Source organism: Sciurus vulgaris (genome assembly GCF_902686455.1).
Source record: "Sciurus vulgaris genome assembly, chromosome: 8".
Taxonomy (NCBI): Eukaryota; Metazoa; Chordata; class Mammalia; order Rodentia; family Sciuridae; genus Sciurus; species Sciurus vulgaris.
In genome coordinates, this window is record NC_136468.1 from 77085528 (window position 1) to 77095892 (window position 10365).

The following is a 10365-nucleotide window of genomic DNA, read 5'->3' on the forward strand; positions in this document are numbered from 1 at the left end:
AATATCAGCAATATGAGGTAGATTCAGTGGTCATGCCTGGATTGCCTCGAACATTAAGACTTAACAACAAACTGACATTTGACTTAGTTGGAGTGAAGAACAGCATTTGGTGACAGGCTGCAAGTGTAATTTATTAATGAGTGATTAAACACATTCTGTTTTGAAATTCCCACTGCAGGAGACCAAGAAGAGTTCCTCAAATCTCAGTCCCAATAATGTAGGAATGGACATTGAAAGCGCAGCCTGGGGAGCTTCTCAGCACATTCAGACCCTGGAGGGAAGAATTATGCATATCCAGATTCCGGGACGAGTGGAAAGGAAGATACAGGTAAAGTGAGGCGAGAAGGAAAGGACAAAATTGAGTCTCAATGACTGCATGAGGGAAGTCCCAGTAAGTGTTGCGGAAGAGGGGGGTGCCTTGTGGCCTTTCCCTCATTTGCATTTGATACAAGTTTTTTCCAGTAATATTTAATATCTGGACATCTTACCATCACAACAGAAAAAAATAACTTAAGGGAGAGGCAAATCTTACCAATAAGCACTTCTGAAATAATTCCATCCTATTACATCTGCCTAAGAGAGAAAATATTTCCTTATAGTTTCTCTTACTTGTACAGTTTTTACCAAATTTGATTTTTCACCTTAGCTTTGTTGAATAAAGGAGTTCATGTAAAGGTTATCCTTACATAGATTTCTTTAAAACAAAAACTGAATCACAGAAATAGCATGAAATGTTTCATTTTATAGAAAAGGATAAAATGCCATCAACTTTTATGGAATAAATTTTCTATCTGTTGGCCTTTTATAGAATATTGACTCTAAAATATTGTGAAGCCACATTGATTTCATACAATATGAGTAGGATCTAGCTACTGTTAAGACAAGTCCAAATTAAGTTACCCGTAGATCATAACTCTGAGTTCCACAAAGAAACCACACATGAAAAGGACAAAAGATTGTTAATATAACAAGTAAAAATACAGAAATAAATATAAAGTAGATAAATACAAAACAACGAAGTTGTAGTACTTATGATTACAGAATCATGGCCATGTAAAATTAATATAGTTAATGAAATATAGGGTAAGGAACAAAAATGGAATGAGGAGTTTAATTTATAAATTTTCTTATTTTGTAGAAACAAAAAAGGAAATACTGTGTACATTTGAAAGTGTAGCTTAAGTAAGATTGTGCTTTATTCTTATTTTTTATCTTATCTTCACATTTTCAATGTTTGGTGGGATATATTTTATAGGACTTAGTATCTTTTGTAGTATACAAACATTTCTTTAAAGACCAGTGATTCCTCTGGCTTTATTTTGAAATTTTTATTTATGTAAAATTGTGCTAAATTTAATACATTTAAAACAACATGAAGAGCATAATCACATTTTATCTTTTTTGGTTGTTTCTGTGTTTATAAATTTGGAAAGTCTGAAATGGTGTTTTTAAAATACTGAGGAAAACTGCAGCTTTATGGCAGCTGTAAGAGAATTGTTACATCTTTTAAAAATATTTTTTGGTATGTCTAAGTATTTATTGAGTTTCCAAAATTAACATTTCTCCCTAAATATATAGATACATATGTTTATGCATATATAGAAACAATGGTCAATCCTTTTGTATATATACATCTGAGATATGTAAATATGAGAAAATTAGAAAATTAAAGTTAACAACTTTAACAAGGAGAAGGGGAGTGTATTAGAAGAGATGAGAGAGAAATTATCACTTTTTACCCTCCCTATACTATTTATGTTTATAATATAATCATATATTGTTTTAGTAATTTTAAATCTAATTTTTAATCAAGAAAAGAAAGAAGTTAAATTTGGGCTGGTGCAGGGGATTAAACCCAGGGCATTGTACCACTGAGTTATATCCCCTGTTCTCTTTATATTTATTATGAGATGAAGTCTCACTACATTGCCCAGGCTGGCCTTGAACTTATGATTCACTGACCTTAGCCTCCTGAGTTGCTGAGATTGCAGAGGTGTGCCAGGGCCCAGCAAAAATAAATTTTAAGAAAAGCACTTTTCTTATTACATGCTTGATATTTTTATATTAGTAAAAGTTCAAAGAAAAAAATAAGATGGAATCTTTGATGAGGTTTCCAACCCAGCTCAATGGGGAAAAATTACACTTCATAGGTTGTTTTACCAAACAAGGATCCTGCTTAGAGTTGTGTGCTCTACATCTCCATGGAAATGTCTGAAAGTCCACTTAGGGAACACACTAGGGCAGCCTGGTACATACAGATGGACTTCACTGGAACACTGATTTGGGTAGCAACTACTACATGTTGAGTATTCCTTATCCAAAATTCTTGGTACCAGAAATATTTCTGATTTTAGATTTTTTTTTTTTTTTTAATTTTAGAACACTTGTATACATATAATGAGATATCTTGGGGATGGAACCCAAGTCTAAACACATAATTCATTCATTCAATATACATGTTATATACATAGGCTGAGAGATATTTAATACAACATTTTCAGTGCACCTGTATTTTGACTGCACTCCATCACACAAGTTCAAATTCGGAATTTTTCTCTTGTGGCATCTTGGTCCTCAAAAATTTCAGATTTTGAAGCATGTCAGATTTTAGATTTTCTGATTAAGGATGGTCAACCTTTAGCAGTCTACATGCTTTACTGAGCATATAATTTTGCCCAAGTGGCAAATAAATAGATTTGGACCTTAACCACAACATTCCAAAACCTTTCTTTTTTAAAGGACATTTACATATTTAATTGATTAAATTATTTCAGAGAACTATCTTTATGAATTATTGATCCAAGTGATAAGATGATAATTCTTCAGTGAACCTGACAAGGAAAACTTGAGTTTATGCCAAAATTACTCTTTCACTTTTTAATGTTCAATTGTTAGTTGAATTGTGAGCACATTAATTGTGAGTGCATGAATTTTAAAGGATCTCTAATTATATTTGCAACAACAACCACTGACTTTCAAGGAGGTTGTTAAGATTGAAAACCCATAAAAATGTTTTTGTGTGTGTGTGTGTGTGTTTTTTTTTAACAATCGGAGAATGATGTCATTAAAAAGGATACTTTTTTTTTTTTTAACTTGGGGAATAATACTTATTGTAAAGCTACAGATCTAGATAGCATGACTGGTGAAAGAAGAGATACACAGCTTAGTACAACAGGATAACAAAGCTATAGACTAGGACAAATAAATTGAGATCTTTGAAATAAGAACAAAGGAATTCAATGAGAAAGAGAATTTTCAACAATAGTACTAGAACATTTGGAAGAATGGCTAATTTCTTATATCTATATATACATGATTTTTAATTTAAATTGGGACCTAAATTTTAACTTGCTTTTATTTGCCTTCAAAAAACAAACACACAAATATATTCTTCTGTTTTCCAATAGATGTCAGTATCAAAAAGGAAAAGAGCTAGTCAAATAGAACTATCTGCAGCACAAAAGGGAATATTTTCCCATTCCTTTCTGTTTCATGTACTTAGAATAAAAAAAATTAAAATTCTAGAATGCAGTAGTTCATCTAAGCACTCCAACAAGAATAGTGACATAGTGACTTAAGAATACATAGTGATTATTATGTCAGGGGGAGAGTTATGTAATTAGTATAGGGATCATGATGGCTTAAAGAGAAATAAAATAATAAGGAAACATCTAAAAGTTTTCTGGATAGGTCCTATTTTCATTACTGTTTTGTGACTTTTTTATTCTGTGCCCTCTCATTATAAAGTCTACTTCCTTATCCTTTGATATCTGCTTCTCAATGATAGTTAATTCAACAGAATATTTTGTGGTTGAAAAGGAGTTTAATATTTCCACATGACATTTTCAATCTTTGAAAACATATATATCCAGTTTTTGTCATCCATTTGCTTTCCACTATCATAGAAACTTAATTTACCTTAAGTAAAGCATGATATTCAGAATAATTCTACTTACCACAGTTTTCAAATTAATTCATCAACAAATGAATTATGCAGAGAACTGAGAATTTTGAATTTGGTTTAAAATGGAAGGAGTGTTTATTCTGAAATTTGCATTTAATCACAAGTCACCAGTATTTACTGAGTTCTAAAAAATTTGTGACATGGTGTTTAGTTCATAGAACTGAAACTTGGACTTTCTAAACCACTATTGTTACAAAATACGTGTCTTCATACACTGAGTAGCCATGTGATGGCTTTGAAAGGAACAATTAATAAAATGTACATTATGTTTGCTGTTTTCTTCCTTTATTATCCTTAAACTACTTTAAATTCAACTTTTACTACTTTTCTACTTCAGAATTGATGCTTACCTAACTTCACAAAAGCAAAATTGGAAAAAAGTCCCTCAGTCATTTATTATTTACATTTCCATTTAGCATACTTGAAGCATCAGAAAAGAGGTTCATTATCTTGTTTCTTCAGACTTTGCTCCACTTTCCTTCTCTGCATGATGATGAGGACTGGACTCAAGAGAGACTGATAGACCACCAAATGCAAATTTCTGATCCACTACTGTCTCAGTTTTGTCCTTGAGCAAGTAAACATGCTAATTTCTCAGGATCAGAACTGAATATGTGAAGAACTGTTTCTTTTCCTTATTCAATTTTTAAATTTGTTCTTTTTAGTTATACATGACAGTAGAATTGATTCGTACTTGTAATCAGAGAAGGTCCAGGTTGAAGGTGCAGAGAGCAAGCTTTCCTATCCACTTTCTGTCTCACAGCAAAATAAAATGTGACGGCATTTTTTTTCTAAGTTTCATTGAGATATGACAAAAATCACATATATTCATGGTGTACTAACTGATGATTTCGGTACTTTGTGTAATGATTACCAAAATCAAATTAATTGGCACATGCTTCACTATACATAGTTATGTGTCATTATGTGTTGGGATAGGAGGTGCACACACAAGCAAATTTGTCTTAACACATTTCAACTGTGCAACACAGCAATTACTAACCAAGATCAACAAGCTGTCCACTAGATCCAAAAACCTTAAAAACTTATAGATGTTGCTTTTAACGAGATGATGTCTATGCCTTTGATGAGTGCCAAAAATAAACAAAAACATCAATATCTAATTTAATGAGAAAAAAAGGAAAAGGTGTTCCTTGCAGTTTGTTTGTACAAACCCCTTTATTCTAGTCTTTGCTTTCCTTGAAATTAATAGTTTTCATTTTTATTAAAAATGCACTTTAAAAAAGTCACCACACCACCAAAAGTTCTTATTTTCCAGAAGTAAAAATCTCTTACTATTTTTGAGTTTCTATGCTACTAATTTGCAACACTCTCAAAAACAATTTTCTAACACTTTTTCTTGGTTCATTAAATGTAGACATTGTCCATTGGTCTATTTTTGATAGGAATGTAATTTTTTTTACATCTCACCTGCTATACCTCTCTTACCCTCTATTTCAGAAATCTCCTTTAAACTTCCATGTTTTATCCATTTGCCATAAACTGTATGTCTTGATGATGCTTATAAAAACATCAGCTATTAGAGCTTCCAACATTCTATTTCTTTTTACCCACTTCCACCTCCCTATAGTCATCTGAACCTCCAGTTTTACAACTAAGATTAAACACAAACCTTCTGTTCCCTGCCATAGTTGTGCTGCTATTTCTATGAGGGAACTCTAGGAGGGGAAAGACTGCTTTCTATATAATGGCATTTATTTCTTTTGTGGGTCCAGTGCCCACACCTATGTCTCTCAAGAGAAAATATTTGGGGCACAAATTAATATAAATTTCTATGTTTTGTAACCCCATCAAATCTTCAATTATTTCAAATTCTTGGTTATAGCATCCATTTGACGTTTTTGACTACTCCTCTACCCCTCCTCTCTCTGCTGCTCTCCTTCCTGCCTTCCTGGTTCAATTGGTTATTGGTACTTGGCATTATTCTGGGACATCCTCCTACTGCCTTCAGGTAGGAAGTGAGTCAACCATTTCCTAGATCAAATTTCCCTCTCCCTTGGTTTTGTTTTGATTATTTGGTTTTTTCCCAAAGTACTTCCTCAAATAACTCACTGAAATAGAAATTTTCCAGTGAAAGCTTCTAAGTCATTGGATGACTTCATTTTTATTCCATCTGAGGTAAGACAGAAGACATAAAGATAGGTAGAAATGAGACAAAAGACAAAGATAAAGAGACTGTACTTGTAAATCTAAACGCCTGATGATCAAACTCATTACCTTGCCTTGCTTTTCCTTCTAGGTATGTTACTCCCAAATTTATGGGAAATCTACAAAACTTGGAGTTACTATAAATTTGCTCATTTATGAAAATTACCTCATTTTAATTAAAGCTGAAGTCCACTGTTGGCCTGCACACAGATTAATTAAAACAAAGGGAGATGTAGTTTTTTATAAGAAACCTTAATATAGATGCATTCCAAATATCATCTAGAGAGAGAAGACAATGTCTCAACAATGTCTTCACATCCTGGAAGAAGATCAGACCACCATAAACACTGTGATCCAGGATCAGAGAAACTGAACTCACAGGGTTGAATCATCCCCATAGACTTTCCCATGCCCATCCCTCACGAAGTTTCCTTTAATAGAGGAGCTAAGACTCAAAAGCATGTCTCACTCTAGGGCACCCATACTCCCATTCCCTTGGGTGTGTGTACTGTGCCATTGCTTTCTTTTACTGACAGTGCTGTGACATGCCCTTAATTTTTTTCTGAAGCAGAAGTCAAGAAACCACTGAGTCTGAACTGAGGAACTGAGGTTCTTCTTTAGAGGAACCTCTTTGGACCCCATCATGATATATCCATCTACTTCATAAATAGATTGGCTGATCAAGAACTCCAAGTTAAGCTCATTTTTTCCTGAGACCATTAAAGCCTTTGTTGTGCTGTTGTCCTGCAGATTATTTGCTATGGAGAAATCTGAAACCCATTTGCTACCTAACCCAGCTTTCTTTCTGCAAACACTTAGTGCAAGGAGATTTTCTAGTCATATGATCTTTTTGTTGTTTCTGTTGTTCTTGTTTTTATAATTTATTGTGTTTCCTTTTTATTTTGATGACTTTCCTCCTATCCCTTATATTTCTTGGTGCCTCCAGTCATCTAAGACTATTGAAAATGGTTGCATATACTCGGTCCATAAGTAGAGCATCTTTACTCTTGTACTTGACCTTCAGGTGAACAAACAAAGAAACTTACATTACCCCTGAAGGATTTAAGACCACTGTGAAAATCACTTTCTTCCGTGGTATCAATTTCTTTTTTGTTACAGGGGAATTCTCACATTGCTTTGTAGTGAGGAATCACTTGGCTATTGACAATTCATGCTAAGTATAGAAAAGTTTAACATAAAATTTTAATGAATTTTTATTGTAATTCCCACATTTTATGATCCCCCATTTTTATCTGCTGAGATTCTTCAGGAATAACCCTATTACCTTCTTACAGCCCTCTTCCCTCAGATTCATTGGAGGGGGTGTCCCATGCCAAACTTCTTTACCATTTTCCACAATTCTATAGGCTTTATGGTTTCCAAAAATCTTTTCTGTTTCTCACCCTCCTCTCAACGCTATTCTATTCTTTGTTGTAGGTACACACTCTTTTATTTCATTGCTCTCAATGGAATAGGTTTTTAGAAGGAAAAGGAGATGGATTTGTAAGTTCAATATATACCTGAAATTGGAATCTCCTATTTTTTTTTTTTTTTTCAGTACCAGGGATTGAAACCATGGGCACTTACCCATTGAGCCACATCCCCAGTCTTTTTGTTTTAACTTTTTATTTTGAAACAGGCTCTTGCTAAATTGCTGAGGACTGCTTTGAACTTGCGACCCTTCTGCCTCAGCCTCCTGAGCTGCTGGGATTACAGGTGTGTGCTATTCTATCATGTTTTCTTAAATTTTTACATTAACTATATTGGAAAATTGCAGGAAGTTTAGAAATCATATTTTGATAAAACTGGTTTTTGTTTTGTTTTGTTTTATTATGTACACTTCCTGAGAAAGCAAACAGAAACATACTCCATTAGTGGTGGATCATGTAGCACTTAGGAATTTCCTAAGCTTCTGAGCATGTTGTAGATAAATTTATAATCATTTTCATAGATTTTAAAAAACACATAGTGTGTCATCATATTTGTAGTAATATTATTGACAATAACCAAAATGTTGAAGCAATCCAAGTGTCATCAATGGATAAAAGGATAACCGAAATAGATTTATATAGTGGAGTATTATTCAGTCCTAAAAAAGAAAGACTATTCTGACACATACTACTACATGAATAAATCTTGAAAATACTATAGTAGATAAAAAAAAAAAGCTCCAAAAAAAAAAAAAAAAAGATTTATATGTGGTACAAACTACTACAGTCAAGTTCATAAGACAGAAAATAGAATGGTGGTTCTTGGGTTACGGGAAAATAGGAGAAGGGGAGTTGGTGTCTAATGGGTATAGATTTCAGTTTTGGAATAAGAACACCTTCTGGAGGTGGATGGTGGTGATGGTTACATGATATTGTGAATATATTTAATGGCATAGTACTATGCACTTACAAGTGCCTAAAATGATAAATATCATATTATGTATATTTTACCACAAAGAATTTAGTAAAAAAAAAAATTGGAAACTGTATCTTTTTGGTTCAAATATGCTTTTAAATTTTTTATTATGATGCCATATATTAGCAATTAAGGAGGGTTCTTTTTTTATTCCCTGAGGTAATTTTCTGATGCTTCAGTTTCTAGTATATAAAATGTTAATTTCATGCTTTATGTGAATCACTTTTCTTGCTTCTTTATCAATAGTATCCTCACTACAGTGTCTTTATTTGCCTAGATATTTTTTTCTCATTTTCAGTTCAGTAATATGCAGATTCTGAATGTATATGCTCCTGTCTTTTCCTTCAGATTCCTACATTTAACCACTAATGGCTATTAGAAAGTTGTTTACTTTCTCTAAGGATCACTTTCCTGAATCATAAAATGGAGATAATAGCCACTTAAGAGAGTCAATGGAGGATTCAATGAGTTAATGCACATGGTAAGGAACTGAACATCAATCTGTGGCATCTATTAGCTATTTTGTGGCCAAATCACAGTTTGATTAGAGAAAATAGTCTTTTGGTATCAAGCAGTTATATTCAAGTGAAAAACTAAATAAAACTAATTCTTTTTTAATTCCTTTGTTGAGGAGCTCAACAAACACAACGGAGATTTTAATAATTTCAGTTTGTTAAACTCACAAAATTAGATGATGGCTACCGTGGAAACAGTTTTCTACAATGTGATTGTCATTGTTAAGCATCGTTTAGTTAGGCAGAAATTCTTAGCCTGTTTTAATAAATTACCTAAAAATATTGTTAGAAATATCACTTCCTGAGGAAGCAGTGTATAATCTCTTATCCCTACAAATCTGAATATCTTTACAAATATCCTATACTTAACCTCTGTCAAATCATCTTAAAACTAATCCTCAAATACCAGAGTGACCATTTGAATTTGTATTTTTTAAACTTTAAAAGAAATTAAAATGACATTTTGAGGGGGATGAGGAAGGAGAGACAAGAAAGCAAACAGGCTTATTTAAGGAAATCATAGACCTATAATTGTTTTATTATGTGAGTCCATTTTCTACTATGCAATGTTAGTGTTGAAATAAAAATTTATTTTTAAAACTTACTCCAGAATGTAAGAGAAAAACATTTCTATGAGGTTAAAATTCATGAGAGTTATTTCTTTTATATTTTTGTTACAATGCAACTTACTTTATCATTTCATAATTCTATTAAAAGAGGTCAACATCTTATTTACTGTCATGCTTCAATGCTGTGTTTTGGTTAAATATTGATTTAAACTAATTTCTTCAGGTTCTTTTTCAGAAACAGACTAAAAATTATGATACATTTAAATTAGAAAAATCTAAAGTACTTGTTTTACTGCCTTTTCCATTTGTGTGCTTGATATTGGCAGTAAATATGGTGCGTCTCGATTTCATTCTAACTTTATGATATTTTGTTGAAAAAGCTACTTATAACATATTTGTCTTTCTGGTAGGCAAATGAATGAGGCCTTGGATTCCTGAGCATGCCTAACATTTTCTAAACTGCGCACTCTGATTATATATAATATATAGCCCCTGGATAAGTGGTTCTTTCATGGAAGACAGCAGGGCCTCTGGTGCAGGACTGCCAGTCAGCATCCCACAGAGGCTGTCCTGCGCATGGATGCCAGGTGTGAACTGTGAGGGGTAAAGGGAGATGATTTGTTGGAAATTTAATCACAGCCAGTGTCAGAACTACTTTTTCTTTTTTTGAAGATTAGAACCCAAAAGCCTGGCTCACTAAGACTGAACCGAAGGTAAGTAGAGAAACTGAAATCTATAAAGA